Source organism: Marmota monax, unplaced genomic scaffold, assembly GCF_021218885.2.
Source record: "Marmota monax isolate L192 unplaced genomic scaffold, Marmota_monax_Labrador192_F-V1.1 WCK01_AAM20220418_F8-fsc00062, whole genome shotgun sequence".
In the NCBI taxonomy this organism is placed as follows: Eukaryota; Metazoa; Chordata; class Mammalia; order Rodentia; family Sciuridae; genus Marmota; species Marmota monax.
This window is the reverse complement of record NW_026695221.1, coordinates 10,593,528-10,619,013: the sequence shown is the minus strand read 5'-3', so window position 1 is coordinate 10,619,013 and position 25,486 is coordinate 10,593,528. Positions and strand designations below refer to the sequence as shown.

The 25,486-nt window shown below is 47.1% G+C and overlaps 1 protein-coding gene across 8 annotated transcripts in view; it reads left to right on the top strand.

The window, feature by feature from the left end:
- The window catches only part of Pknox2 (PBX/knotted 1 homeobox 2), a 277,182-nt gene that overhangs the window by 9,623 nt on the left and 242,073 nt on the right, over positions 1-25,486 (top strand). Inside the window, exon 1 of one of the 8 annotated variants that reach the window (XM_058575288.1) lies at positions 17,946-17,964. The exons of 6 other annotated variants lie outside the window; for them this stretch is intronic. The gene's annotated coding sequence lies outside the window, so the exon portion shown is untranslated. Of the gene's footprint in view, positions 1-17,945; positions 17,965-21,130; positions 23,900-25,486 lie in introns of those variants that run through there. One more of the 8 variants, XM_058575287.1, reaches the window with a different exon arrangement.

Here is a 25,486-nt window from a genome sequence, read left to right as displayed (position 1 = left end):
CCAACATTGCTATTGAGCACTCCCTGGTCCCAAGTCCTGGGCCAGGTCTGAGAGTCATCCTCCCCTGGAGAAGCAGTTCCTACCCCTTCTCAGGGGAGCCTGTCCTGTGTGCTTGGGACTTCTGGCTCCAGGCCCAGGAGGAGGGAGAGTTGGGGTGTGTGCCCAGAACGCTGTGGTGACAAGTGTTTGTTCTCAATTCCATGCCTCCCCGAGGATCCAATGGTCACTCAACAGGTGTGGCCTGAGCCTTCCATTCATGGATGCCCAGCAGTGTCCTTTGTGGGCCTCAGTTCCTGGTGCGAGTGAGAGAAGACCAAACAAATGCACATCCAATGGGAAGAAGCTGCGTGACCTTGCACATGGCCTACCTTCTCTGAGGCTCCACCTCCTCATTTTACGTGATGAGGAAGTTAGGCTGGGTGGTCTTCAAGGCCCTCTGCTTCTGCTCTTTGGTTAATCTGTGGGCTGGCCATGATAACACGTGTGCTCGGAGAAGCTGGTGGGACCCTCAGGAGCTCTTCTCCTGACCCCTCCCCTGCTCCGTTCCTCCCTGCTCTGTGAGAGGATAGCTGGACTCATAGTAGGGCTGCAGCTGCTGAGGCACTCCTGACTTATAAGACCAACTCTGGAGGAAAGCCAGGGAGCCTGATGGGACCCCTGCAGCCTTCCCAGGATCCTGCTCCTGGAGAATGTAACTGTCCCTTGGACCCACATGGCTCCCCCTGAAGTCACCCCATCCATTGGGCCCCTCGATGGCATTGAGACCACTAACTCCTCTGATTTCCAGATTGTCAGGGGAGCCCCTTTCTGAGCTGGACAAATGGTCTCCTGTAATGCTGTTCCTTCCTTCCTTCCTTCCTTCCTTCCTTCCTGTTTCTGGGGATTGAACTCAGGGACACTCAATCACTGAGCCACATCCCCAGCCCTCTTTTGTGTTTTATTTAGAGACAGGGACTCACTGAGTTGCTTAGCCCTTTGCTTTTGCTGAGGCTGGCTTTGAACTCTTGATCCTCCTGCCTCAGCCTCCCGACTGCTGGGATGTGCGTTACTGCGTCTACACCTGGAATGACTTTTCAATGTCATTTTCATTGGATTCCAAGAGAACCTCATTCCCAGGGAGTGGCCTTCACTGCTGGCAGGCAGAGGGGAATTTTTAGGTACTCGTGTGGTACAGAGTCCCGGACTCTGGGCTGGAACTGGGCTCTCGGGAGGGAGGAGATGGGGCAGGAGTTCTCCTGGGCTCTGGGAGTGCCAGGCAGCTGTGCAGGAGCCCCCGCACAAAGGCCATGAACCAGCGGAGGCTCTTTTCCCATGTTCTGACTCCATGCCTGACCCTGGGCCGGGTGCTTGCAGCCCTATTTTACTGAGTCATCACAACAGATCTGAGGAAGAAAGTGGAGTTCACAGAGGGTAAGAGAATTGCCCAAGGTGCACAGTGGGTTTTGTGTGATTCTGGGTCCAGTGATCTCTCTGGGTCCAGAGAGCTTGCTGCCTGCCCCAGAGGATTGTGCATTTGGGGAAAGTTCGTGGATTGCTTCATCTCTTTTTCCCCCATTGGAGACTGTAGGCTCATGGAGTATAGACCTGGGGCTCTGGCTTGGGTGGGTCATGGGTGAAGAGACTGCGTGTGACAAAGGCTGGTGGAGGCAGACAGCAGAGAAGCCTCTGCCTGAGCTTCGACGAAGTGACCACAGAAGCTGGCCTCCTCCTGCTCCTCAGGCAACTGGTGGTTAATAACACCTCCTGTCAGGGCCGTGGAGAAGATCAAGCGAGTTAACGTGCGTGGATGTGCTGTACACGATGTGCAAACATCAACGACAGCGCCTACACAGCACCTTGCCTGTAATATCAGGGGGAGAAACTGGTTGGCACAGACTATATGTTTCTTATTAGTTTAAAATAGAGCACACACACAAATACACCCTGCCTCTTGCACTCACTCGCAGCGCGATGACAACCGTGTTGAAGTGATTAAAAGCTGGCAGGACGGCTGTCTACCGCTGCCCCATGGCTGGGGTATGAATGGCTCCCCTGGGTTCCCAGAGCACTTGGTGGCTTTTCGGATTCCAACTCAGTTGGATCTGAACTGGCCTACTCTCTGCCCCGGCTGTTCGCTCTGATGTTTTCCCATCTGATTCTGCAGAGGGCCAGGGTTGGAGTACAGAGATGTTGACCTTGGCGTCTTTCCTGCTGGTGGCATTCATTCGATAGACCTTTTCTGAGCATCTCCCATGTGTCAGACCCTGCCAGGGGACCAGAGCTATGACTGTGAACTGGAGGGATGGGCTTCTGCCAGTAGGGCTCAGTGTGTCCATCGGGGAGAAAGACATTCATGTTCTGCAGGAAAGAGGTTAGATAAATCACTGAAGGAGCCATGGAGAAGTCCAGGAAGCTGGGAGGACACAGCAGGAAGGGTCACCTACTGGAGGTCTGGAGGGCTTCCCTGACGGTGGGAACCTGAGCAAAGCTGTGGGGTGGGGCCAGGCTGGCCTGATGCTCCGTTTAGTTCCCTGTGAGGCCCTTCTTCTCAGGGAAGGAGTTGGCCAGCCCCTCCAGCCCTGGGGGCTCCTTTTCCATCTGAGGCCAGGGCAGAAGTAGGTGAGAGGGAGCCAGTGGGCTGCCAGCGAGTCTGCTGTCACCTGGTCTGTCCTGCCTGGGCTGTGTCACGTAGCACCGTAGTTGCTCCTCCCACACCCCTTGCCCCCTGCTCCTCACCCTATGCTGCTCTCAGGGCACAGCTTGTAAGAAGAGCCTGTAGAAGCTACAGACATCCCTACGTCTGGGCCAGTGGTACACGTCAGTAATCCCAGTGACTCAGGAGGTGGAGGTAGGAGAGCTGCCTGGGAAACTTAATGAGACACTATCTCAAAATAAAACATAAAAAGGGCTGGGGGTGTACCTTAGGGGTGGAGCACCTCAGGGCTCAACCACAGAACCATAAATAAATAAATAATTATGGACACCCCTCCCCTGTTCCTCCTGCTGTCCGTTAGCGGCCCGATGGTATCCTGGGGTTCCTGGCGATGTGCACATTTGGGTCCTACCTGGCTGAGGCTCTAATTCCTGGAAAGCCCTCAGGGGCAGCACCTGTGAGGTGGGCAGCCATGAGTCAGCCGTCCATTCCCAGCTTTGGCTGCAGAAGGACTGTATTTATGAGAAGAAAGTCTTTGGCAGAACAGGCCCCTCCTCATAGGGCTCAGCTTGACATTTTCTTATGGTGGGAAGGCCAGGTCTGTGTCTTCCCTTAGGAAACACTGAGGACCATTTGTGAATATTCTGCTTCTCTTAATTTAGAGGGGCAGTGAGGAGAGGCATGGGGGTGCTGGGGAGCGACTGATGGGCCAAGCCACCAGGGGTGAGGGGTCCAAGTTATATAGATAGGAAAAGAAAAGCTGATGTCCCTGGTCCAAGGTTCAGGGCCCTCCGGCATTAGCAAAGGTACCTGCTGTCAGGTCAGAAAGGTGGCAGTAGTGCCCGGCTCCTACCTCATGCTAGCTCTGTGATCTGGGGCTACTTCCTAATCTCTTGGAGCTTTAGTTTCTTTCCTTTTGTGAAATGGGGACAATGACATCTCTTGTAGGTATTAAATGAGATAATCAAGAGCCTGCTCCGTTTTGGCCTCTGGAAGGTGTCTATTGTGGGCCTTTCCTGTCTCTGGACCTCTCTCCCCACAGTGCTGGCCATGGACCCCGTTCCCCTTCAGAGGAAGAGGCAGGAGGGTGTGGGGAGCAGGAAGGTCATACTGTGGGCCTCTCCAAGGAGCACTGCTGGAATGACCAGCTGGGAACACTGAGCAGGGTGGACATTGACGTCAGAGCCTGGTGGGGTTTCCAGAAGCAGGGATGCAGAGCGCTGGGTGTCTTGGAAGAACCAGGACAGCGTCGGTGGCTGCAAGGAGGCAGTGAGGCAGAGAACCTTTGAAACAAGGAGTAGGGAGGGAGGGACATGTGCTCGACATGGAGCTAGGTCCCTTGGCATTCATGATTTAATTTTATAAATATGGAAGCATAAAATTTAAAGTCAAGAAAGAGCATGAGAAACCTTCCATCCATCTCTACCTCTGTGTTTGGGAAAACTGAAGCTGAGAGAGGAACAGTAACTTGTCTAAGGCCACACAAGAGATCCGTGGCAGGGCTGGGTTAGAGACTGGCCACGCTGCTGGGTGTGGTTGCCCATGTCTTTAATCCCAGCAACCTGGGAGGGTAAAGCAGGATGACGGCAAATTAGAGTCAGCCTGGCCAATTTATCGAGATCCTGTCTCAAAAAGTAAAAAGGACTGGGGATGTAGTTCAGTGGTAAAGAGACCCTGGGTTTAATCCCTAGAATCCCGTCTCCCGCCCAAAAAAATAGACAAAAACTGCACAGGCCAGTGCAGTAGGGGCCCTGAGGAAAGAATATAGAAGTTGGAGTTAGAAAGTTTGGCTTTGACTACAGACACTCTTTTTTTTTTTTTTTTGTGGGGGTCGTGTGGGGGTGGAGATGGTGGGCAGGTACAAGGGATTGAACTCAGGGGCACTCGACCACTGAGCCACATCCTCAGCCCTATTTTGTGTTTTATTTACAGACAGGGTCTCACTGAGTTGCTTAGTGCCTCGCTTTTGCTGAGGCTGGCTTTGAACTCTTGATCCTCCTGCCTCAGCCTCCTGAGCTGCTGGGATTATGGGTGTGCACCATTGGACCCAGCTTAACTACAGACACTCTTAGGGTATGACCCAGGAAACTTGCTTACCTCCTGAGCCTCAGCTCTTATCTGTACGATGGGACAGTAATTCTCAACTCAAGTGGCAGATTGACAGTGAAATGAGAAGGCCACAAGAACAGCCCTGTGTGGCATCGGGCTCAGGCAGCGCGGGGCCTTTCCTTTCCATCCCCCCCTTCCCTCAGGGCTCTTGCTGTACCTGCAGGGCCCAGCAAAGCACCCGAGCTTGTCCCATCCGTGTTCCCACACTCCCTGGGGACCCAGTCATTCTTTCACTCAGTTATTCAAGTATTTATTGGGACCTGGAGCACGTGCCAGGCGTTGCCTTGATGCTGGGGTAGGAAGGGAGCGAAGCCAGGTGTAGCCCGAAATGTGGGAACGCTGGACAGGAAGGTGTTCCTTGGAGGGACAGCTGGGGCTGGGCAGAGTGACAGGTTGGGGAGTCACAGCTACTGGGAAGCACTGGGAGGAGAATGCAAGGAGCCGCCCTGGGCCAGGCTGCCCCTCTGGAGCGAGGTGGGCAAACCCAGCGTGAGCTTCTGAGGTGGAGGTCAGGCCCCAGCTTGGTTATAGGCTTGAACAGAGAAACAGATGTCTCCAAGCCCCCAAATGAAAGCAATAGCAATAAAAATCGTAAATCAATTACAGGTCCAAGAGGAGGGGGAGGGCGTTCCACAGAGTAAATGGAAAAGGTATTTTTGCCCTATCCATATATAAACAGTGTTGAATTCATTTATTGGGTTCATAATTGAATAAAAGCCAAAGTTCTTACTGTGACTGAATCTCTACCTCCCCAATTCCATTCCCGTCACTGTATCCTCACTTGCTCTGTGACAATCCTAGTTCTAACTGAAAGAAATCACATGCACTCCTGCCCCAGGGCCTTTGCACCTGGTTTTCCCTTGGCCTGATTGCCCTTGTCCCAGGTACCTGTATGGGAGCACTTTGTTGTTTTTGAGATTTCCACTCAAATGTCATCTGGTCAGTGAATCCTTCTCTGAAGACTCTACTTAAATCCCTTCTTTCTCCCACCCTTAGATCTCCATGCTCATCTTTCTTTTTCTTCAGAGGAATCATCAGATTTTGTTTCTGTTTTTACTCTTCTATATGCCAGAACAGTAACTGGCTACAGTAAAAACCTAAGCAGTGTTTGTGGAATAAATGAATGATGTATTAGGTTCATTCAAAGATGCTTTCTCCCTTTCTCTGAAATTGAACGGTGGAATGTCAGAAGTGGAAGGAACTAAGTCATTGGTCTTTGAGCAACTCTTTCATTTAACAACTGAGTGAAGAGGGGCCTAGAGAGGTCAAGGGGCTTATGACAGGTCACACAGCACAGGGCCACGTTGTGAACTGAGGCTCTGGGATTCACTTCAGGAGGGTTTCCTGAAGCTTTGGATTCTCTGCATGACACTGCTCCTGGGGAAAGAAGGGTCTGCTCTGTGGGTGCCGGCTTCCTTGAATTCTGTTCCTGGCCCCACATGGCCTAGGGGGTGGAACTTCATCCTAAGGTCTCCAGTGCTTCTTTTCTTTCATCTCATCTGTAAGATAGTTTGGGGTCATCTTGAGGGGTGTGGGTAAAGACTGCTGTTGGCCACAGACAGGAGGACACACTTTTCTCACTAGGAAGTAAAATGAGCAAACTGTCATCGGCAAGATCAGTCCACAGGAGCTGGTGACTGAGGTCCAGGTTGATGTGAGTGTGAAGAAGTATCGGACCCTGGCCTGCACCTCAGGACCTTCTCATGTCGCTGACTAATGTTGCTATTAACATTAAGAAATGATAGCACGGGGCTGGGGATGTGGCTCAAGTGGTAGCGCGCTCGCCTGGCATGCGTGCGGCCCGGGTTCGATCCTCAGCACCACATACAAACAAAGATGTTGTGTCCGCCAAATACTAAAAAATAAATATTAAAAAATTCTCTCTCTCTCTACCTCTATCTCTCTCACTCTCTCTTTAAAAAAAAAAAAAAAAAAAAAAAAAAAGAAATGATAGCACGAAACATGTATTGTGTGCTTACTATTTACCAAATGCTACCATAAATGCTTTATTTCTATTAACTCATTTTAGTTTTTGCAACCCTTATATGAGGTCAGTGCCCTACTTGAGTAACCTGAGGCACAGAGAGGTTAAGCATTCTGTTTAAAGTCACACAGCTGATATGTGGAGGAGCCAGGATTTGAACCCATTGGGTCTCTCACCAGTGCCCATCCTTCTATCCATTAGGTTAAATAATGGCACAAGATAAGAGTTCAAGGTGCATCATGAGGCAGAGGTAGGAGGCCAAGGGGGAGTGGACACTGCAGGCTGGAGTGGTCAGGATGGAGAGGTTGCTACCTAAAGGATGGAGAGGATTTGAGTAGCTGGAGAGAGGCTGTGCCCTCTTGGTCTTGCACCAAGAGGGAAGAGTGGTCCTGGTGAAGCCTGTGGCAAGGATGAGTATCATCCTATGGTACCAGCATCTGGAGGTGAGAGACATGACCAGCTGCCAGGGAGGGCTGGGAGGGGGACCTGGCACTGGCCTGATCTCCCTTCCCCATAGAAAGACTTTCCCAAGACAAACCAGAGTTCAAATCCCCTGTCCACTGCATCCCCTTAGCTTGATTTTGGCCAAGCGTCTTAACCTGAATCTCCGGGTCCCCAGGGGCTTGTGTCATGAGGGCTCTCTCAGTTTGGATGAGGTCCCTCCTGGGAAAGTCCCCAAGGATCTGGGCTCTGAAGTGTTTAGAGAACTTCAGAGAAGACCCTCTAAGTGGTCTCCAAGACTGTGGCTGCTCCACCTGTGAAGTGGGCTGGAATCCCCTCCTACTGGGTGCGGGAGTGTTGGGTGGGGGCAAGGGCAGTGAGGAATCTGGCCCTTTGGCTTCACCTGTGAGCACCTCCTGTCTTGTGTCCACCCGCTCCCACCCGGCTCAACCCAGGCTGGCTACTCTTGGTCTCAGCTTGGAACTGGGATGTGAGAGGTTTCTTGGGTTGTGTGACCTGGTTCTTTGGGGATGAGCTAGAGGACAGACCTAAAGCCACAGAAGGAGCCACTGATGATGTCCCTCTATTAAGTTTGCAGTCTACAAATATATTCGTTTTTCTTTTGGAGCCACAAAGATAAGGAGGCCTCAGTCATAGGGTGGCCAACCACCCCAGTGTCCAAGACCAGAAGGTTTTAGCACTGAAAGTCAGTGCTGGGGGCCCCTCGGTCTGGGCAACTGGGGGCAGTGTCCACCCTACCTGTCAGTCAGGAGGGAGAGGATGTCATGAGACTGGAGCACGCCCTCTGAGGCTGGCCTGTTGTAGCCTCCATTTGGCTTCTGACTCCCTCCCGGTGATAGCAGAGGCCGGTGGAAGTCCTCACTGGTTAAAGTCTTTGGCCTCAGACAGACCAGAGTTCAGATCCCATCTGTGTACTGTTGGCTTGACTTTGGTCAAGTGTCTCAACCTGACTCTCAGGGTCCTTATTTGTAAAAGTGGGGGCTATAATAACTACATCATGGGGCTCTCTGGGGACTCCGGTGACTTAAGGCATAGAAGTGCCTGTCCCATGGTAGGATTCCATGTAACAGGCTAGGCCACTGGAGCCATGACCTTTATTCCCAGTGTTGGGGACAGGATAGGCAGAAGTAGCTGCTCAGAGAGGCTGGGTTGGGGGTGAGGCCTCCCCTCTGCACCTGGCTTAGCTCCAGGGCATTTCCAGGGCTGGCAGTGGCTCTAGGAAGGGCCTGGGAAGGACCCTGGATTTTGTTGTGGGGAGGACAGGCAACTTGCTGTCATCTCTGCCTTGAAGTCTACCCTGAGGGCTTTCAATGTGTCCTTGTCCTCTTTCCCTGACTGCTTGGTCTTTCAGCAAAATAGAAAGGCATAGGATTGGAGGCCACCAAGCTTGAAGGAGAGATGGCAGAGAACCTCTCGTCTTATTTAACCTTCTCTGAGATGGGGACCTGGAGGCCCAGGGAGGCAGTGACCATCTGAGGCTCCAGCTCTGGTAAACACCCAGATCTCCCAACCTTGGGCCCAGAGCACTCCTGGTCCAGTGGCCTGGGGATCCTGTCAGCCCCAAGAGATACAGCTCATGGTGGGTGCAGCTCACGACAGATCTGCGGTGTGGATTATTGGTGATACATGTTAAATTCCTGGCCAGCCACCCTCTGCCATGTTAGCCTATTTCTGGGTCCCCTTTTCCTATGGGGGGTGAGCTGTGTTCATGAGACATTGACTCCGGGTTTTTTTTTGTAAATTAAGTTTCTTACATCAACTCCTTTTAACCTGCACACTAAACGAAGAAGATAAATACCATTTCCAAAGACATTCTAAAATTCACAAAAGAGGTGATTTTTTTTTTCATATCAGCTGTTGTTGTTGTTTTTTTCTTGATTAGCCACACCACAATTGACCTGCAAGAGCCAGGGGCATCAGCAGGTTTTAGTCACTCGTGAGTGGAGTGTTCATTAAGTGCTGGTGTGGGCAGGGACGGTTCCATCGGGAGCAGAGGACCTGAATGGGAGATTACTCTGAGCCAAATGTCTTCTTTGTCTTGTGGGTTTTCCTCTGTTGCCTGCAGACCCTCCATTTGCCTCAAACATATTTTCAATTTATCTAGCACCCTGTGTGCTAGCTACAGAGGATGACAAGATTTGCTCGTTAGGTGAAGGAGCATTCAGTTTCAGTGAGGAGATAAGCATGAAAAGCAAGAAATGCTGTCACACCGAGGGATACTTAGCAATATACCAATACTCCGGAGGGTTTCATCACAAGAGATACTACCAGGCAGAGGAAATCCTTTTTTTTTTTTCTTTTGTGGTACTGAGGATTGAGCCAAGGGGCACTTTACCACTGAGCTATATCCACAGTCCTTTAAAAACTGATTTTTAAAAAAATTTTGAGACATGTTCTTGCTAAGTTCCTGAGGCTGGCCTCAAACTTGCAATCCTCCTGCCTCAGTGTCCCGAGTTGCTGGGATTACAGGCATTATCTGGTGAGAAAATTTATTACTTGCATGAGTGACACTAATAAGAGTGATCCCTTCAAAGAAGGGAGACCAAGTTGGGGGCATGGTTGAGGAGAGATTCATGGGAGAGGGAGTCAAACCCTTGACCCTCATGACTTTGGAATTTGGGTACTACTGTTGCCATTTTTCCAGGTGGCAAAGGTCCAGGCCACACAACTTGTACTTTTTGGATGAGAATTTAGGACAATTCGCTTCTAAACTTTCCCCATTGGAAATCCTGTCTCCTGTGAGCAAGGCTTTGAAGTTGGGCTGGGATTGAAGAGACAAGGGTGTGTGTGAATAAGAACATGAGCAGTGCCCCTACTGCGTGCAGGGGCATTGAGTCTGCCAGCCAGGAGAGAAGAAGTCAGCACGCTGCAGGGCCAAGAGCCACAGCCCACACCTGGCAGGTGGAGGCCTGAGCCCCTGGATCCCGTGCATGCTGACCTCTGCTCCACGTTCTTTTCTGGGAACCTCTTCTCCCCACGTCAGCAGCCTCTGATGGCCTTGAGACAGCGGCTGGCTAGGCTGGCAACTCCCAGGAGGACCCAGTAAAGCCCAGTGATAGTGTAACAAAGAGGGCCCACCCCACCCCCGTGAACGCTCTGTCACCTGCTGTCTGTTCACTTCAATCCTGAAATAAACCAGGAAGAAAGACTGCCTCACCACCCAGCCACTGGGCCACCTGCACTCAGGGTCAGGTCCAAGCTCCCCAGGCAGGTCACACACTATTTACGGTTGTGAGTACAGCTCCTGGCATGCGGTAGGTGGTTCATAACATCCATGGCTTTTTGCGGGGGAGTCCCACCCTGTTTGTGGGCACCTGATTCCAGCACCTCTGCAGAGAGCTAGCAGCAGCCCTGGTCCTCCACCTGGAGTCTGATGGGGGTCCTTAGCCCTGTGCCTCAGCCCAAGTAGAGTCTGTTGCAACGCCTACATACATTCACAGCTATTGGGTTTGACTTGGGAGGAAATCTGGTTTCATTTGTTTGACTAGGTTCTCTGGGTTCAATTGAATTTTACATGAGAAATTAATTATGCCCTACCTTTTCTTTTCTATATAAATGTTATAGTATATAATTATATATAATATGTGACATTGTGTAAATTAATATGAGTTATATAATATAAATGCAGATCTATATTATATAATAGCATAAAACTTAAATTTTAATCAATTTAAGTGTACAATTCAGTGGCATTAATTAGATTCACAATATTGTGCAAACACCACATAGTTATTTCCAAAACCTTTTCGTCATCCCCAATGAGTAGTCTGTGCCCACTAAGCACTCACTTCATATTCTGTCCTCCCTCAGCCCCTTGTGACTTCTAATCCACTTTCTGTCTCTGTGAATTTGACTTCTTCTAGTTGTTTCTTATCAGCGGAATCCTAACATTTCCAGGCATTTCCAGGGCTGGCAGTGGCTCTTTTGTGCCTGGCTGTTTCAGACTGGTGTTTCCAGTGTTCATTGTGCTGTAGCATGTATCAGAATTCCCATCCTTTTTATGGATGAATAGTATTCCATTTTGTGTACATAGCACATTTTGTTGAGGTGTTTATCTGTCCACTTGGATTGTTTGCACCTTTTGGCTATTGTGAATAATGTTGAAGGAAGGCTGGTGCACGCTATCTGTTTGAATCCCTGTTTTCAATTCTTTAAGGTATATACCTAGGAGTGGAATTGCTGGGTTACATTCTAGGTAACTCTAGGTTTGAGTTTTTGAGGACCCACCCAGCTGTTTTCCACAGCAGCTGTACCATTTACATTCCTACCAGCACTATACAAGGGTGCCAATTTTTCTATCCTGGTCAACTCTTTCTTCTCTTTTCTCTTCCTTCCTTCCTCCTCTCCTCTCCTCTCCCCTCCCCTCCCCTCCCCTCCCCTCCTCCTTCCTTCCTTCCTTCCTTCCTTCCTTCCTTCCTTCCCTCCTTCCTTCCTTCCTTCCTTCCTTCCTTCCGGATTGAACACAGGGCCTTATGCATACTAGCCTACATCCTCAGCCCTATTTTCTCTTTTTTGGTGATAGTCATTCTAGTAGTGCTATCTTGATGTTTTGATTTACATTTCTCTAAAGATTGATGATGGTGAGTATCTTTTGGTGTGCTTACTGCCATTTGTACCTCTTCTTGAGAGAAATGTCTACTCCTGTACTTTGCCCATTGTTAAATTGGGTTGTTGGACTTCTTGTGGTTGAGTTGTAGAAGTTCTTTATATATACATTCACATATATGATTTATTATATATATAATATTAAATCCTTATCAGATACATGATTTGCAAATATTTTCTCCCATTCTGTAGTTATCTTTTTACTTTCTTGATAATATCCTTTGAGGCACAGAAGTTTTTAATTTTGATGAAGTTTAACATATTTTTTTTCTTTTGTTGCTTATGTTTTTGGTGAGATATCTAAGAATCATTGACAAATCCAAGGTCATGAATATTTGCTCCTTATATTTTTTTCTAAGAGTGCTGTGTTTTAACTCTTATATTTGTTTATTTTTAAAATTTATTTTTAATATTTTATTTATTTTAAAATTTATTTATTATTCAAAATTGATTTATTATTATTTATGGGGAATAAAGCCAGGGGCACTTTATCACTGATCTGTATACCCAACCCTTTCTATTTTGAGATAGAGTCTTGCTAAGTTGTTGAGGGTCTTGCTTAGTTTCTGAGGCTGTCCTCAAATTGTAATTTTCCTGCCTCAGCCTCCTGAGTTGCTAAAATTACAAGTGTGTGTAACATCCATGGCTTTTTTGGGGGGAGTCCCACCCTGTTTGTGGGCAGTGATCTATTTTTTGAGTTAATAAAAAATATTTTTAGATGTTGATGGACCTTTATTTTATTCATTTATTTACATGTGGTGCTGAGAATTGAACCCCGTGCCTCACATGAGCTAGGCAAGTGCTCTACCACTGAGCTACAACCCCAGCCCCTTGAGTTAATTTTTGTATGTGATATGAAGTAGGAGTCCAACTTCATTCTTTTGCATATAAAAAATATAGTTTTTCCAATACCATATATTGAAGAGGCTATTCTTCTCGCATTAAATGGATTTACACTCTTATCAGAACCAATTGGCATTGATGTATAGGTCTATTTCTATACTCTTATTCTATTCCTTTAGTCTGTGTGTCCATCCCTATTTCAGTTACACACTGTTTTGACTACTATAGATATGTGGTAAATTTTGAAGTTGGAAATTGTGAGATTTCCAACTTTGTTCTTTCTCAAGACTGTTTTAGCTATTCAGAGTCCCTTGCAATTTCATGTGAATTTAAGCATTAGTATTCCCATTTCTGAAGGGAGAAGAAAGGTTGGAATTTTCATAGGTATTTCTTTGAATTTGTTGATTGCTTTGGGTGGTATTGATATCTTATCAATATTGTCTTTCTATCCATGAACATGGGATATTTTTCAATTTATGTAGGTCTTCTTTAATTGCAATGATGTTTTGTAGTTTTTAATGTAAAAGTCTTTTACCTCCTTGGTTAAATTTATCCATTGATATTTTATTCTTTTAGATGCTATTGTAAATGGAATTGCTTTCTTAATTTTCTTTTCAGACTGTTTATTGCTTGTGTATAGAAATACAACTTTTTTCCCCCTGTATAATCTTAAACCTTCTAATTCTTTTGATTTTGTCTATTAATTCTAGTAGCTTTTTTGGGGAGAATTCCTTTGAATTTCCCACATATAGGATCATGTCATCCATGAATATCAATAGTTTTATTTCTTCCTTTCCACACAATGAAGGTGAGCATTTTGTCTTATTCCTGATCTTAGGGGAAGCTTTCAGTTTTCCACCATTGAGTATGATCTTAGCTGTTGACTGCCCTTTTATTGACTGGCCACTCGTTGGGGCTGGATGTGAGGGGGATGGGGTCACCCATCTGCTTTTATTACCCAACAAATAGTTTTCTTCTGACAGAGAATCATATTTGGAGTCTTGTTCAGAGAAAATACCCTCTAATTAGAAAATATTGATTTCCTGGCAGCACTAATCACACAGTTAAAATGTCAACTGAACTAAAACCCAAACATTTGTTAAGCTCCTACTATGCTGCAGGTACCTTTTATTACCTCATTTACTCCAACAATATCCCTTGGTTTCAGGCTTTTTATTATCACTACCCCCACTTTAGAGGTGAGGCAATGAATACTGAGTGGGTGAGGTGATTCACACTGCTGGTAAGTGCTCCTAAGAAGTTTGGTGTAAGCAGTAAGTTTTCTAATTTATAAGTTGACTTGTTCTCTGTCTGCTAATTCTCAAGGGGAATGGGGGGACAACTTTTATTTGCAGGGTGCACCAGAAACTCCCTAGGGGTTGGAGAGCTAGGGTAGGCTTTCTCAAAAATATAGCCCATTCTGATAGGTCGGATCACTTCTGGAGTCTTCTGCCCACATCAGAGAATCATTGTTGCAAGGATCCACCATGACTGACAAGAGCTCTTTGCAACCGTCAGGAGAGTGCAGTGGCAAAAATGTTGAGCACCACTGCAAACTACAGCTTCTTTATTTTGTGATGTTAGCCTTGCCAGTCAGCTACAGAGTTGCGGGCTGATTGCATCAGAAGGTTCCAAGAGGGAACTCTTTCTGAGGATGGGGAGCAAATGCTTTTCAGCAGAAGGAGAGATTGCTCTGCCTGGCAACTTTATTAGTCCTTTCCCCAAACCCCTGTACTGTTAACTCAGGAGTAATCAACACTCTTAGGGAGATTAACTTTATCAAGTAACTGTAACCACAGGTACCTGGATAATTCATATCCAATGGTTAGTTTCTGCCTCAAATTTCTGGGTCACTGGAACCGTGTAAATTCCTATTCTGGACAGCATTATGAGACCCAACTAGTGGGGTCATATGCCTGTCTCTTCTCTCTTTTCACTTTAAAGTAGCTTGAGCATGAGCCTGGAAGAGAGTCCCAGTTGGAGGGAGCAATAGCCTACAGAAAAGTCCTCAGATTTTCTGAGTACTGGTGCTGGGTGCTAATCCTCAGTGTAGACAGTAAACAACAGAAGTTTCTGCTCCTGATCTCAGTGGAAGACAGTCCTGCACACAAAAGTCCAAATCAACTTCAGACAGGGGAAAGTTGCATTTATGCTATCTTGATTTTTTAAAAATTGACTTTCCTCTTTCTTTTGACCTCATTTTCTGCACTTTTTTTCCTTTCATTTTTTGAACTAAGGGGTGTAGGTAAATTTAATTCCTTGATTCTCATACTGTGTCTGGAGCAGGGTTTACTAAGCTTTCTCTGCCAATGTTGGCATTTTGGTGCCACAGTTATGTTTTCAGAATGCATTAGAGTCATCAGTTCATGAGGAGACTTCTCTGGGAAGCAGATGGCCATGGGGACAACCCATCAAGAAGTACCTCTATAGGGCTTGGGTTGTGGCTCAGTGGTAGAGTGCTTGCCCAGCATGTGTGAGGAACAATGTTCAATTCTCAACACCACATATAAATAAATAAACATCCAATGACAATTAAAAAAAGAGAAGTACCTCTATTGAAAATCTAAGCATGCACACATAAACAAACAAAACTAAGGGGAGAGGGCTAGCTCTGTTCCCTACTCCCCCAGTAATTCTTACATAAAATTTAGCAGGTCTTTGTTGTTTCGATTCAATTTAACAAATATATGCATAATAATTTAGAAAAGATGCATTTTTTCAAAGAAATCAGAATCTGCTCTGTCACTCAAAAGAAGTAAACTCCCTTCTTGCTGAATGCCGCTTCCTTCCATCATCCTTCCACCTGTCCCTGTTAACTCCCATATTTTTTTTCTGTCTTCTGGATTGAAATCTTTGAGCCCACTTTCCCTCTTTTCTCCTCCATTCTCCAGATGATAAAGTAATCATCCTTGTCCCTTTGCCCAGGACAGTCCTGGTTTGCCTGTTATGACAGTATGGTTGTTAATAGCTCCTTTTTCACTCTCTGAAGTGTCCAAGTTCAGGCAATAAATTAAATGGTCAGCCAGTCCTTAACCTATCAAAAGCAAAAAGGCTGCCCTCCTGTCCGAGTCTGGCATGACACCACTTGAGTTCAGACACCATCACACCTCCTGCTGGATTACTGCAATTGCCTTCTCTCTGGTGTCCTGACTTGTGCATCTTACTTCTAATCCATTCTGTAAATCATCGCCTAATTAATTCTCTTAAAATACAGTCCTCTGTTGCTCACACCCTGGGTCCTTGCTGCTGATGGGATCACAATTCCAACATCTTCCTCTGGTACTTCAAACTCTCACTTTCACCCAGCCTCTGCTGTGGTAGACAGTGCTCCCTGTTTGGTTTCTCAGCATGAACTCTCATTTCCACTCTAATTGGTCAATGTGCTGTCCCTGGTACCTGCCCTGTGACAGCTGCCTGTGAACATCTGCTCACGAAGGACCCTTTATCTGGGCCATCCCCACAGATGCAAATCCGTGCCTGTGTCCTTCAAGCCCAGCGTCATCTCCACCTCATAAGCACAGCGTTCTGTGACCAGCCCATCCCTCAGCACTCTCCTCCTCTGAACTCCTCGGCCTGGAGCAATTATTGTCTGCACAATTCATTTGGCATCTAATCATGTATTGCCTCATGACTTTTCATATATTGCTATCTTGAACCAGGGCAGAAAGAATTTGCTGTAATTTCACTGTTAGTTCTCATACGCCTGTCTTCTCAGTGAAGACGCACGTTCCTTGAGGACAGGAGCCGTGTCTTCTACATCTTTTTGTTCCTTATGGCACCACCAAGTGTCTCATAGGTAATAAAATAAATGCTTAATGGGTCTTCATTTAGGAATCTCAGACTGGAAAGACCCTTCTAATCACATAGTTCAATCTCTTATTTTGTGGATGAGCAAAAGAAAAAAAAATTCAAGAGACTTGCTCAGAGACCTAGCTAATGCAAATGGCTGAGCCAGACTTCAAATGCAGATGTTGTTATTCTCAGTCAGGGCTACTTTCCAGATACTAAACTAGCTAGCTACTGACTGTGTGTTGATTTCATTTGGAAAATGGATTGCATTCATTTGGCACTTTTTTTTTTTTAATTGTGGTAGTGGGGATTGAACCCAGGGCCTCATGCATGCTAGGCAAGTGCTCTACCACTGAGTTCTATCTCCAGCCAAGTGGATTGCATTCATTTCAAGGATAAGTAGACATTTAGAAAATATAGGGAAAGAAGTTAAGCAAACCAGTTTGGGTGTAGTGGCACATGCCTATAATCCCAATAACTTGGGAGGCTAAGGTAGGAGGATCACAAGTTTGAGGCCAGCCTGGACAATTCAGCAACTTAGTAAGACTTGTTCTCAAAATAGAAAAAAATGAAGAGGAAGAAGAAGGAGGAGGAGGAGAAGGAGAAGAAAAAATGACTGGAGATGTAGCTCAGTGGTAAGGCATCTCTGGGTTTAATATCCAATTTGGTTTCAGTACAAAATAAATAAATAAAAGAAGATGAGCCAACCAGGAGTGCAGTAGGACTTCTACAAACTCTTAGAAGTAGAAACTTGTTTGATAAAATTTGGGGGGAACAGCAATTAGACCAAGACAATTTCTGTATAAGAGAGTTGTGGAGAGGGATGGGTCAGGGATGCCCATCAATGCCAGGATTTTGGATTTAAGCAGATATTTGTCCCAGGGCAGCCACATGCCTGCACCTTAGATGAAAGTCCCATCCCTTGACTCCACTGTCCAGAAGTTGTAGTGGGGTGTGTGGTGGGAATGGGTGGGGGGCCAGGGTAGCCAGCTCAGGTGGGCTAAGACAGGGCATGGGAAACGCCTGCTCAGAGGCAGCTTTGGGCTATAACAAAACCTGACTTCAGTGGTATTGAAAAGCGTCACTGGTAATGTGGTTACATACAGCCTTCAACTTTAATAAGGTGTTGCAAAACTCCGAAAGTACATATAACCAAAAACACATTTCACTGGAAGCTTGATCTTGAGTCCTGTTCTATTGCTCCTGTGTGGAGTTTTGGTGCTGTCAATAGAGCTGTTAAAACACAATGGAAAGTGGTAATTGTGCATTATATGGCTTTTGTTTTCCATTATGAAATATTGACATCCGAAAAGACAGTGGGATTATTGTGGGCAGGAGCTGCCAGGGGGAGGCTGGAGACAGGGAGGGGGAGCTGCTAAGGGCAGAGGGTGGCAGAGCAGGAATCTGTCTTCTATTCCAGGAGGTCTCCGAGTCTTGCTTTTTCTAACCAGGAACCTGGGAAATTCATGCAATTAACTGACATGAAGAGGCTCTGTTTGATCATCAGGATTTTGAGAAGACTGTGTGGTCCAGTATGGAGGTGCCTGGGGAAGTGGGGTGTATCTGTAGACACCTTGGGGAGATGAGGACAAATGCAGTCAGGAATCATTTCCCAAGAAAATCTGGGCCAGTGTCCATCCCCAGGGATGCATAAAAGATGTCCTTTAACCTGATGCTGGGTATCCTGGCCATTCTGGGGAAGGTGGAGACTTGTAAAAGTGCCCTCTGCCTAGGGCACCTTGTTCCTCCCAAGTAATAAGACAATAAAATAATAATAGCTTGCCTTTATTGAGTGCCATGTGGCAGGTGCTTTAAGTATGTTTTCTTACTTAATTCTTCTAAACCTGGGAGGAAGTGTCAGCCCATTTTCTGGATGGGGGACTGAGGCTGCATGGAGGACTCTGCGGTGTCTGCCAAGCCTCCAGCCTCTTCCTGTCTCCGAGAGCCGTGGGAGGGAAGGACATGTGGGAAGCACAGAGGAAGCCACGGCCAGACAGATTGAGGGGGTTTGGTTTCACTTATTTGGAAGAAGTAAGTGGGAGGGGCTGCAGGAAGGTGTTGGGGGGCTGTGTATGTGGCGGGGAAGATTGCCCTCAGGTAATCTGATGTCAGTCCTGGGTCATCGGGACAGCCCCCTGCCTCTGCACAGGTGAACCACTTGGTGAGATGGGACCTTTAGGGTAACTTCTGTCCGCCTTGCAGCACTACGGGTCTGCCACTGGGTTTGAGGGACAGCCTGTCTTTCTAGATAGATTACATTTGGTTTGCTCAGAAGGCATTTATGGCTTTATAAAGCTCTTAAATTGGCTCTTTTCCCCCCTCAAAACATTTCTTCAAGCTTACAAGGCCAGTTTTAGAATAGCAATTACCAGCTCCAATATCCCCCAGCAAACTCATGCTGTGCTGTTGTATATAAACTGCTTGGGACATTTGTAATGCTGCCACACGGTGTATCTGCGGGCGGAAAGCCCCCGTTTCTACCAAGGAATGCTGCAGAGGCCCTTTCTCAGCCCTAATTTATGGGCCACATAAAACTCTGTGAAGTTGCCCTGCATCTTTCTGAGGCAAAGTTGAGGTTTTTTACTGTTTCAAGCTGCTAATTTTTTTCCATTTAAAGCCAGCCTTCTGTCCATGCCAGTGTGCATGTGTGCATACAAGTTGGCCACTTTAATTTATGTGCCTCCTTCTCTTTCTGTAATGCTTATAACTTACAAATGTGTGCATAATATACCGGCAGTTCCTCCTTGTTATAAGAGGCTTGGCTGCTTTGTGCTGTGGCCGTGATAACCTGGACCCCCCTCCTTGCTGCTCCACTGTTCAACCCAGGGAGGTAGCCCCAGGGCAGGGACATGGTCCTAGGATCTGTGTGAACTGAGGCCCAGTGTCCTCACCCATAAGACAAGGGGCTTAAGAGAGGCAGCAGCGTGGGGTGCAAAGTATCAGAGGATCAGAGCAGGGGATTAGGGTTTAGGGCTGGAATGGAGCACATTCCACGCGTGCTATCACCCGCAAACTGTGTAGTCCTTCTTAGCCTCAGTTTACCCATTTGTGAGATGGGGTAGGATTATGAATTTCTCACCAGAGTGTTGAGAGTTTCACGTATGCTAATGACTGCGAAGGCCCTTCATGAGCTGAGGCAATATCCAAGGGCTGGCTGGAAGCTATTCCAAGCTCTCAACTGCTGGCAGCACCCCTAGGAGAGAGAACAGCCAAGAGCAATGTGATGTCTCAGGGCTTTCCAAAGTCAAATCTAAATGCCTGTACATGAGCCGGGCCTCCCTGGTCTCTGCTGAGCACTGAGCCCAGAGCTGTTGTGTAACACAGGGCTGAGGCAGAGCTCTGGCAAGTGGCTCTTGCTTTTCCACCAGGGCCCTCTGGGCCCAGAGATTTCTGATCCTTTGAGGAGAGCACATTGACACCCCCTTCCTCACTCCAGGCCAGCTCCTGCCCCTATCCTTTCTTGGGAACAATAATCCTGTCTTGATCTTTGCTGGTACTTCTTATTTAGGGGAAAACACAAGCTGGTCTTTCCAGGGTCTCCTGAGAACCTAGATGATGTTAGTGTGTTGTGAGGATTCATAAGCAGGGAGGTTTGTAGCTCCCAGTTCCTCTGTCCACACAGATGAGTGTTCACCACACAGTGGGGAATTTGGCCCTCCTACCCTCCAGGTGGGGCTTGCATTGGCTGACAGAAGGGGACATTCAGCTCCTCTTGGGGCTTGGTGAGCCCCTCAGTGTAGAGGACCTCAATCCCACTCTTGCTTCAATGTCCCTGAGGCCCTGTCCTTACTCTTGTACTCCTTGCTGCTGGAACACTCCCCACTTGGATACTTAGCCACTAATGCAAAAACAGATTCATCCAACACATTTCCTGTGAAGGGAAAGATGCTGTCATTTATTGAGCATCTATGATACGCCAGATAGCTGCCAAGGTGCAGGTAATTAAATTCTCACCAAACCCCACAAGTCATCATCACTAACCTGCATTCAGCATTCCCCATGAACCACACAACTGTTCTGAGCTCCTTATGTGAATTCAGTCCTCACCACACTCCTATAGAGGACAGGAGCTTGTGAGATGGACAAGGGTAATGACCTTGCCAAACATCAACAGCTAGTAATTTGGAAAGATGGGATTAGCACCCAGGAAATCAGGTTATGAGACTGGACTCTTAATCACCACATAGGAAGTGTTGCTTCTTCAAAGAAGGTATTTTATTATCACCCTGTTTTAATTTTACCCCACCTATATTTACATTTGGCTATTAAACTGGATATTCAAAGGGTTTAAGTAACTTCTCCAATAACATAACCAGGAAGAAGCAGAGCCAGAACTCTGTTGTTGTTGTTTGTTTGTTTGTACTGAGGATTGAGTTCAGAGGGGTTCTCTGCCACTGAGCTAGATCCCCAGTCTTTTTATTTTTTATTTTGAGACAAAGTCTTCTTAAGTTGTTGAGACTGATCTTGAACTTGTGATCCTCCTGCCTTAACCTCCCAGGTTGCTGGGATTACAGACATGTGAGCCAGAATTTGAACCCATGTTTCTCTGCCCAGGAGCTCCACTCTGTCTTTCCATTCTGTCTTTCCACTATGCCTGTTTTCTTTTGCTTACTAGTTTAAGACATATGATTTTCCTACCTGCAATATTTTGCATTTTTTCCTAATATTTTAGGAAAGTGAGAGCTATTATATAACTATAACTTTTAAAGAAGTTGAGGATGGTTTGGAAGTGGGAGGGCTAGGAAACAGGAGAAAGGGGAAGGACTTTGCAATGAGGGTAGAAGTGAAGTCTTAGGCTGTTTTGGGCTGCTGTAACAGAATACCTAAGTCTGTGTAATTTATGAAGAATAGAGATTTACTTCTTTAGTTCCTAGAGGCTGGGAAGTCTGAGTTAAGGGACCTGCATCTTGTAAGGGCCTTCTTGCGCATCATCCCATGGTGGAAAGTGGAAGAGCAAGAGAGCATGGGGGATGGAAAGGGAAGAAGAGAGAAGAACTTGTTCTTTTATTAAGAACCCAATCCTGTGATAATTGCCTTAATTCATTCACTCATGATTTAATCACCTCTTAAAGGTTGCAACCCCTGACAGTGTTGCTTTGAGAATTAAGTTTCCAACACATGAACTTTGTGAGACACACTCAACTATAGCAGGTGGTAAGGTCCAGGTTAGGGTAGACAGAATGAAAAAAAAAAAAGGTTCTCAGTGACTGTGCAGGTATTGGAAGTCTGGTTTAGGGTGGGACCAGCCCAGAGACTCAGTGGATTAATGTAACATTCATGAAAATGAGAAAGTCTAGTGGACATGGGTTTCATTTTTACAATGTTGAGCTCAAGGTGCTGGCAGCTGATACTGATGCCCGATACTTTCTCCAGCCTCCAAAATTGATTCTAGGTAACAGGGTTCTCAAAGCATTTGAATCATCGTCTCTTTGAGAGGATAAAAGAATGATAAATTCTCCCAAGGAAATAAAAACTACAAGCACAATTTCCTGCCAGTGTCCCTGCTATAGAATCCCTAACTCACAGGGGCTCCAGGTTCAGAATGCTGGGTTTAAGGCCTCTTTCCAAGTTGAGAGCTTCTAGACTCCCTGTTGTCCTCCTCCCTGGGACCATAGCTCTGGGGAGGGCCTGAGGCAGGGCCTGAGCAGAGAAGACCAGCTTCTGTGTAGTCCACCTTCTTCCCCTGAACTCTAGAGCATGAGTGGTGGAAAGCATCCCATCATGGGGTCTCCCCAACCTTTGCTGAGAGGCTCATTTTGCACTTCTAACCAGGCTCTTGGATGAGGGAGGAAGTGTCGCTGTCAGGGACAGTACTGATGTTCAGAGGCAGTGCAGGGGAGGAGGGAGATCTGAGAGTCATTGAAGTCACACCTGAGTCAAACCCTGCTACAAATTTTTCAGTGACCTTGGGTAAGCTTCCTCACTTTTCTGAGCCTGAATTTCCTCATCAGTAGAACTAAGAGAGGTGTTAGGTCCAATAATGTCCAAGGTCTCATCCATATTAGTTTTCCATGATTCTATACATTGTTATAGAACTACAGCTTGCCTATAATGGATATAGGGAACAAAGTCCTGATCACTGGGGAGGATTAAAAAGATACCCCTGCTTCTTCAGTGGGCTTTACTACTTTGTGAAAAGAACTTCGTAAGAGTACGTGGTATGAAGGTATGAAGAAGGTGCTTCATTGAGATTGCTGGATTTTTACTGAGTTCTGTGGATACTTAAATATAATTTAAATGGACCAAAATGAACTCACATTAAAAATTCAGTTTCTCAGTCTCACTAGTCTTGTTTCACATGTTCAGTGGCCACGTGTGCCATCACTGCAGAAAGTGCTACTCTGAATGTCCCAGCTGGGCCCCCTGCCTGTCTGAGGGGGAGAGTAGGTATTCAGAGTATTCAAGTGGTAACACCTGAGGACGACTTGGTTCTTTGTAGTTCATTACGTCTGAGATGGGAAGGGGCTGGCATTGTTCAATTCATTACAGCCATGGTGAAGTTCAGATTCATTGAATGACTGCCCAGGCATGGGGGCAGGTAAGAAGCAATCCCAGAGAGAGCTTCTAGTGCCTCCTGACTGCCCACACAGGTCTCCAGAACCTTCCCGCCAGATTCTTGAAGTCAAGTGGACGTCTTTCTTTCTTAACCTCCACTTTTTGGGGGACCAGAGAAGCCTGTTCTCCTGCCCCAGAGATGCCTGAGTGAGAGGCTCTACCCTGGTCTTTCTTAAAGTCTTATACTGCCTGTCAGAGCTCCACTGAGGTCTCAGCTGGGAGGGTCTCAATGCTGGGGACTTCCTAATAACACATGGCTGTGCCTCAGACCCCCTTCCCTGCCCCAAATCAGGGATGAAGGAGTACAGGCCATGGTTTTGACAGGGTGCAGTAGACATTAGCTGAGAGTCTTCAAGGGGAGGGCATACATCCCTTGGGGTCCTGGGTTGCAGCTGCCTATGCAGAACTAGTGAGTCTCCTGGTGATCTTAGGGCGGGTCATCTCTGCTCCCTCACCACCCTGCTCTTCTCACAAACACAGCCATCTCTGGGGCCCAGGGGCAGGAGTGCTGATTGAAGGTCCCTAGGAAATCTGGCTGTTACATCCTTACAAACCACATCAATAGCACATTCCTTGGACTGGCAGGACCAATGGAGGGCCCTCCAGGAAAGCAGCTGGTTTCTTGTGTAGTCTGCTAAGGCAGGTCTTTGGAAGAGGGAAGCAGGGGAAAGACTGAGCCTCCCTGGACTCTGTCTCCCGACACCATGGTCAGGACTTAGGCCTGGCAGCCCGTTCTCTTGGCACTTGTTGGGGCAATCATGCCTGGCCAGAAAAGAGATGAACGGTGAGATAAGGGGCCCAGAGTAGAGTCCTCATGTGGAGGAGGTCCACCAACATTTCTAATGGCAGTTTTTTCTCCAGAGAGAACAAAGAATTCCGCGTCTGGAGTCCACCAGCTCTTTCGACAGAAGATCAGAAAGGTAAAAGTGGGGATAGGAGTGCCTATAACACTGTACCCCACCAACCAGCATTTCAGCCATAGGTTCCCTTTTGGTTTGGAGCACTCTAGGGGTAAGAAAGATGGGGAGTGTGGGCCCATGATTTCTGCCTCACAAACCTGCTTTCTGATTCTCCTTCAATATCTTCTATGGTGGTCTGGTAATTTGAATGCTTAACCAAGCTTTCCTTTAGTACCAGAGAGTTTGGGGGACAGGCTTTCTGTTGTAGCAAATTTGTCAGTGCAGTTTCACTTCTGTCTCCCAGTCCCTTGAGTCTCTTTGACACATGTCAGGGGTCTGCTCTGAGATCACCGTTAGTCCTCACCCTGTAGATCAGACACAGGTACCCATTCCTCTCTTTTTGGTTCCTTTGTAGATTCTCCTCCCTCACCTGTCTCCTCCTCCTTTTTTCTTTCTCTTTCTCCTTGTCAAAGTCCCCACCCCATGCCCTCATCCCAGTCCCAAGTGGCATTTGATTGCACTTGTGCTCAGCTGAGCAGCCCAGCTCCGTCCAACCCTCATTAGGGACTCACAGAGCATTTCCAAAGCAGCAATCATAGTCTCTAGACTGCTCTAAAAAGGCTAAAGAGTTTCGGGCAGTGTAGAAAGCAGGCTGCACCTGACTTGGTCTGCGAAACATTCCTCTGTTCTCACTGTCACCCTGGTCCCGCTGCCCCTGCCAGTCCTGCACATTCATTCAGAACAAACTAAATTTACAATCCAACCAAATCAAGAAGTTAAATCGGTTATTGCAAAAGAAAACAATGTGGCATATTCTACTCTCCCAGATCAGATTTGGGGATCCTTGGCTGTCTAAGATTTCCTGGGCCCCTCCTGGCTACTCTATGGACTGAATAAGACAGAAGCAACATCCAGCTATGGAATGAACCCTGGCTTGAGACCAGACAACCTGAGTTTCATGCTCAATACCAGCACCCCTGGCTGTGAGAGCCTGAGCAGGTGGCTCAGCTCTTCTGTGACTCAAACTTCCCATCTATAAAACAACGCTAGTGGCTTCTTAGGGCTGTGTGTGCTGAGAGCACTTTATACGGCCATACAGTGTACATCAGACCTGGCTGCTGGTTTCCTGTCTCTGACATGGTAACTGGGGCAGGGGCCAGAGCACCCCACTGCCAAGGTATTTTGTTCTCTACTGTCATAGCTGTTAGTCACATGAGGACATCAGGAAAGGTATGAATGGAGATTCCCTTTCAAGGACTGGAGGCAGGGGGAAGGACAGAAAGGACCAGGCTGCTTGCTCTTCTCCTTGCTCCCCTTATTCTGGGCCTCCTCCAGCTGCCCCATCTCACCAAAGAGCAGCAAAATCACAAGTTGCTGGAGATAAGAACCTGGGCCTCATCCTTGACTTTGACTTCTCATTTCCACGTAGCCCAATTGTGTCTTATTCAAATGGACCTACAATATAAGGTAAATCTGATTGATGTTGACCGTCTCCATTCCCGGGCCACCCCTTAGCCTGTCTCTCTCTATATGACTGGACTACTCCAGTGTCTCCAGGTGGCTTCCTGGCTTTTCCTTTTGCCCTTGGACTCTTCTCTACATGGAAGC